This window comes from Anthonomus grandis, chromosome 5, assembly GCF_022605725.1.
Source record: "Anthonomus grandis grandis chromosome 5, icAntGran1.3, whole genome shotgun sequence".
Lineage (NCBI taxonomy): Eukaryota > Metazoa > Arthropoda > Insecta > Coleoptera > Curculionidae > Anthonomus > Anthonomus grandis.
Window position 1 is genome coordinate 25,593,888 of NC_065550.1, and position 7,152 is coordinate 25,601,039.

Below are 7,152 nucleotides of genomic sequence, written 5' to 3' on the forward strand. Positions count from 1 at the left end.
TTATTATTATTATTATTATTATTATTATTATTATTATTATTATTTAAAGAGAAAATTTGGAAAATGATTGAGAAACTATTAAAGAAATTGATTATATACGGTCATTGTCGAAATAATACGATTCAATTGCTATTGTCGATGGAGCTGATTTAAATTTTAATTTCTATTTTTCTGTTACTTAAGTAAAGCTAAAATCCACCAAGGCTTTCTTAAGATGTTCTGAGCTTCAAACTTATCAGTATTACAGTCACTTTTCGCTGTCATGCTTAAATTTTCATCTGCTCAAGGATCAGCAACTTATACCAGTAAGAAATACAATTTATGTTTTAATTGATAAATGTTGCCTACTGGAGTATTATTACATCTTACATTTACACTGTTTTAAATTTACATCTTCTGCTTTTTCTTCACTTCCAATGTCAAGGTTCTCTTTTAGTCAAATTTAATATATCAGAGAACATTGAACAACAATTATCAAATAATTTGAAATCATAAGATCTTTTACTAGGACTGATTCGGTAGCTGATAATTAATAGGTTTTTAGTGCCTAAAAGATGGATTATTAATAAAATATGTTCTTTGTCCCAATTGGAGATCGGAATGCATAACGTCATTAGCCAAACTAAGATCTTACGTTCTCTTGACAAATTCTCCTCTTCACCTTTTAATAGTTTAAAATTCCCAGTAGAGTTGTCTAGTAAATAAGGTGCTCTTTCTTCTTTTTCTTTAATTTCTACTCTTGCATCGTCATTTTATTCTTAGCTTCTACTTTTCTTCAACATCCTCACTTTTATCGTCCTGCAAACTATTTCAGTCTTCAATTAATTCCCAGCGTCTTGTACCAACAAATCCGCTGCCACTTCTACTTCGACCCTTGTCAAACCTAATTGGCGACTGAAGGACGTTACTGGAGGTTTGTCTTTACTATCGTAATGGTTGAATTTTATATTCCAAAACTCTTAAGAACTTCGATTCTTAGGGCCATAGCGTTCGGCACTTTTACAGCATTTCCAGTAAATTATTTAGTATAAACATCATTCTATAAATATTCATTTAGAAAAGCTGTTGGTACATCAGGCTAGTATAGCCTTCAATCTGTTTCGTTGATTTTACAAATCTTTTTTGATGTTCAAGTCTGTGAATCTTTAAGAGATTGGATTTTCTTCTGAATAGCCTCTTTTGCAGTTGAAATTAAGCACTGTACAGCTCATAATCATCTAGAGTCTTAATCTACTGACAGTCCTACCTTTCTTGTTAAAGGCTCATTATTCCAGGTTAAATATTCTTCAAACTAATCATTATTACTACCAGCAACTAAGTATACTATCTACTAGCAGGTAACTATACTAGTTTTCTTATTTTGTTACATTAATTTTCGGGTTTAGCCTCTGTACTCATAGATTTCATAATTATCTGCCCTTATGGTAATAATAATTAATAACCATTCCTTTCCTATCTTTTGCTTCTAGATTATTACCTTTGGGTAGTATTACAAACAAGGGCGTCGCCAGAGAGAGGCAGGGGGGGCAGCTGTCCCCCCCCTAGAGAGAACAGAAGAGGCCTAGAGGTTAACGCTAAGCCAGTCATCCGGCTAATTGAAACTTTACTTTTGAAAACGTATATTTCGTAACTTATCACTTATTAATTTCTAATTTCACTTAATAATTAGGCTATTAGGTAACTTCAATCTAAGATAAGGCTTTACTGTACCTATACATATTTACATTTCGGGGGCTCCAAGCGCTCGCAAGTGAAAAGCGAATTGAAACGATTACGCTCACTTTGAGCCAAGAACCTACGGATACTACGGAAAAGGTACGACTTTGCCAAAGACGCTCAGTATCTGAAAAGAAAATTCAATCATTCCTGGTCGGAAATGTACTCACCATGGTTAGCATACTCCCGCCAACAAAAAGGAGCCTTCTGTAAATTCTGTACACTATTTCCACCCAATCTGAGCTCCGTTAGAGGTGTTTTAGGTTCGTTCATTATAAGGCCGTTTTGTAAGTTCAAAGATGTTCATGAATACTGCAGAAAACACGCAGATACTCACTTTCATAAGACGGCATTGGAAGCAGCTAAATCTTTTCTTGATAATGTGCCAGTAGATGTGCAAATTAACAAATACTCTCAGGAAAGTCTTGAAAAAAACAGGAAAAATATAAGATCGATTATTTCCTGCATTGCGTTTTGCGGATCCCACGACCTAGCATTAAGGGGGGCAAGCTATGGTGATGGAATTCTGGAAGGGCTGTATAAGATGCGAATTGACGCAAGAGACACTATTTTAAAAAACCATCTTGAGCATGGAAAGAAAAATGCAAGTTATCGATCGGTTGACATCCAGAATGAGATTATCAGTATTTGTGGAGATGTTATTAAGGCCGATTGCATCAAAAATGTGAAGATATTGCAAGCATATAGCATTTCAGCAGACGAAACAGCGGATATCTCTGGAAAGGAACAGCTCTCAGCTGGCATAAGATATTTTGATGAGGAAACCAGTAACATTGAAAAAGTATTCCTCGGATTTGCTGAGCTTAGAGCCTTGGACGCTAAATCGATTGCCACGGCAATAAACGAATTCCTGACGAAAGAGGATCTCGATCCAGATAAATGCGTTGGTTTGGGATTCGATGGTTGTTCCACGATGTCTGGAAAAGAAGGTGGCGTTCAGGCTATTTTGCGTAAAAAATACAAGAGAGCACTATTTTTTCATTGCTCGTCACATAAACTCAACCTGGTAATCAATGATCTGAATGCTCTGCCGGAGATCCGAAATACAGTTGGGGCCAGCAAAGATATAATTACATTTATTCGTGAATCGGTTCTAAGAATAAAATTAATACCCAATATTCCCAAGCTGTGCAAAACAAGGTGGAGCGAGAAATATAAGAGCATCAGAGTTTTTAAAGAGAACTTTTGTGACATAATGGAGGCACTAGAAACCCTGTCTCGAGATGGCAATATTGCGACAAGGAAACATGCATATCAGCTCCATCATGCTGCAGCTTCCAAAGCTTCGTTTATTTTTAGCCTTGGATTGATAGCCAAATATTCCGCTCTTTTAGAACCAACCGTAAACGTGCTCCAATCAGTCTCCTTGGATGCAGTTCAGGCATCACAGCATATTGGTCGTATTTTAAAACTGATCAAGAATCCCGAAAAAATAACAAAAGATATTTTCAAAGATGCTTCTGTTATTGCGGAAAAAATTGGATTGGATATGAAATCAATACCGCGTACTGCTGAAAGACAACAACACCGTAGCAACCACCCATCAAAAAGCCCCTCAGAATTTTGGCGCAGGTCCATAACAATTTCTTATTTGGACTCAATTATAAATTCCCTAGAAATAAGGTTTTCTGAAGAAAATAGACCATCATTTACTTTGTCAAAACTACATCCTGCGCAAATAAAAAACATTTCTTTGGAAGAACTTGAAGAGGCTTGCGAGGAATTTCAAAAATTTTACGGTGTTACAAATATCCAAAATGAGATAGAGCTTTGGAAAAAAATATGGGAGGAAAAACCAGAATCGGTTAAAATGAGTGTTGTGGACATCCTCAAGGAAACTGATGATTTCTTTCCTGAAATTAAGAAGGCTTTACAGATCCTTGTTGCATTGCACCTTGTACGACTTGTACAGTTGAAAGGTCATTTAGGAGCCTTAGGAGAATCAAAACCTGGTTGAGGAGCACCATGTCTGAAACTCGACTCAAGGGCCTCGCTATGATGAGTGTACACAGGCAACACATTTTTAAAAACTTGGACGATTTTGTTAACAAAGTGACTAACGAATTCGCAAAGAACCCTAGAAGATTATGTTTCAATTGATTTTCATGTAAATAATTTGTTCGGTTTTTATTTTTTTATAATTAAAATTTTTGTTTTTTGTCTTTAGTTCTTTCATGCTGCCCCTCCCTAGCTTACCGGCTGGCGATGCCCTTGATTACAAACCAATTTCACTATACCAAATTGTCAAGGGTGTTGAGCGAGCTCTTCTTGAGATAAGGTTTAACTCATATACTGAGCTCATACACTCAAACATTCCAGCAAATGTTGAAGTGGATTATTGTTAAGGTTACATGAAGCATAATTACATCGCTTATAGTTGAAATTTTTACACTTAAAATGAAATGGACAAATGTGATACGCAAAAAAGAAGAAAATGGAATTAAGCGATAACTAAAAAATTGAAAAATCCGGAAACTAATTGAAACAAATGGAAAAAAATAAATGTACAGAGAATAAAGGGCAATGATTATACTTTATATATTTTTTTATTGAATGAATAAATGATGATAAAGCATTGGAATGAAATTTATAGAAAAAATAATATTATTATGAAAATGTAAATACGTCAATTATTCTCCTAGTTTTTGTAGTATTTTATTAGTATTCTGTAGTTAAAGTTGATTCGTAGGTGTTATTTAGGGTTCTACTTACGTTTGGTTTAATATTTTTATCTACAGGGTCTAGTTTTTAAGTAGTTCATTTTGTTTGAGGGCCCTATTTTCGCTATAGGGCCTCTTTCGGCAAAAACAATGAAGAGAATTCTAAATATTTCGAAACTGTTCGATCGGGCTCTAAAAAGGACGCGCTTCATAACATTTCATTCAGTTTTTAATTATTTAGTCAGTTTTTACCTTGGAAACAATTTAACGACAGTCAAGGCGAGTTAGGTTAGTGTTTTTGACGTTGACAATAAAAGTGTGTTCCCGAATTTCGTTACAATATTATTAAAGGAAATATGAATAAAAGAAATAAGAAACAGAAGTAAAATAATTAAATAGAAACTAAAAAACAAAATTAGTAAGAAAGGTGTGCAATCTTTAAGTATGAAAGTTCAAAAAGAAATGCGAAGAAAAAGAAACTAGCACCGTGACTTAAGAGAAGTGTGGTGGAGATAAAACTAAATTTTACAATTCACTAAATTAAAAAATATAAATGTGAAAAATAATATTAACAAAAATTGTTAAAAATTTATGTAAAAATATTGTATTTTTAGGCCTAAACATAGAAAAAAAAATATGTTCCTAACAGAATAATGGGTCATTGAGGGGAACAGGTGGGAGAAATAGAATATTAGCTAATAAGCATTTATTTTTTTATTTATATTTATGTATTTCTTTCATTGAATAATGAAATACAATTTTGTTTGTCAATTTAACTCTCGCATCAATTCTTATTATGATTTATAGCTCTTAGCCCTCGCATTGTTGCCATATAATACCAAAACTATAAAAATTAATGACTTTTTTAATTTTTTTAAATTTATAATATTGGTAAAAATAAATATAATTAACCTGTATTAAATTATTTAAACATGTACCGTAAAGTAGGGCTACTTTGTGACACTACAGCCTACTTTGTGACATTGCCACTTTTAATTAAAATTATTTTTTTTATTAGGTCGCTAAAAACGATAGAACGATTTAAAATTTCATATAACAATAATGTACCGGGTGCGCCATCTAGGTCAATATGACAAAAGCCGGTAGCAAAACATCGCTCCTCATACCAGAGCAGAGTTAGGCAAACAAGTGTTTTTCGATTTGTGTGTAAACTTTCTATTGAGCGCAAAAAACCGTGAAAGATTTTTTAACTAAGGTAAGTTTATATTAAAGTATAATATGTTTGCTTGCTTTACTGTAAAAATTGTATACTTTCGAGTTTTTTTTTAATTGGTTTTTTCTATTTTTACGAAAAAAGTACGAAACGAGGAGCGACTTTGTGACAAAAAAAATGTCACAAAGGGGGCTACTTACCTGTTAAACAAAGACCAAAAAAATTGTTTTCTTTTAGATACAATGCCAAGCGCGTACAGAAAAAAAAATGGCTGTCGCAGCTACAAAAACTATACAGGAGAAACGTTAGCTGAAGCTCTTAATGATATAAAAAATAAACGAATATCATTACGCGGTGCTGCGGAAAAATATGGTATACATCGAAATACTTTATGGCTGAAAATTAAAGAACGGCACAAAAACAGGCCTGGACAACAAAAAGTATTTACCGACCAAGAAGAAGACGCCTTTGCCGCCCATATTATCACTGTGTAAACTTTTGGTTTTCCCGTAAGCACATTTTGATCTAAGATGTATAGTTAAATCGTATATAGAACGTCAAGGCAAAAAAGTTAAGCCTTTTAAAAACAATATGCCAGGACCTGATTGGGTCAAGTCCTTTTTGAAGCGACAACCGCAGCTTTCACAGAGAATCGCGCAGGATATTACACATGCTAGGGCTGCCACTGATGAAGAAACTGTAGAAAATTTTTTTGATAATTTAGGCTGAGAAGGAATTCCTGCAGAAAATATATGGAATTATGACGAAACAAACCCTGTTGACGACCCAGGCCAGACAAAAATAATAACCAAAAGGGGAACAAAGTACCCTTAGCAAATCAGAAACTCTTCCAAAGCCTGTACTTCTCTAATGGTATGCGGAACTGCCGAGGGTCAATTAGCTCCACTTTATATTAATTAAAAATCTCAAAAATTATGGAATACGTGGATTGAAAATTGCAAACGCGCGATATAATAGAACGGCTTCGGGATGGTTTGACTACCAAGTTTTTAAAGATTGGTTTTTAAATCTTATGCTGCCAATATTAAAACGGCAAGAAGGGCGAAAGGAGTTAGTTATAGGAAATAGTCTTAACTCGCATTTAAATCAGCAGGTCATTCAAGCATGTGAAGCTAATAATATTCGCTTTATACCTTTACCTCCTAATACAACGCATCTACTCCAACCACTTGACGTGACCTTTTTCCGCCCAATGTAGGAAAAATGGCGCAAAATTTTAAACGAGTGGAAGGCAAGCAACTACGGCAGCAGAGTCTCTTCCATACCAAAGGATGAATTTCTAAGCCTTTTAAAAAAGCTGATGAGTCAGTTAGAAGAAAGAGGACCTGACAGCCTAATATCTGGTTTTAGGAAGCCAGGCATTTATCCTTTAGATCGAAACGAGGTCATGAACGTTTATGCACTCGTATTGTAACAGCTGATACCGAAATAGCTGAGGTTATGGGTAATAGTTTTATTTAACACCTTACCAATGTAAGGACTGACGCAACCAAAGGAAAGCAGATCAAAAGAAGAAAGCGCCTTAACGTTCCACCAGGTAAAAGCATAAGTAGTAGTGAT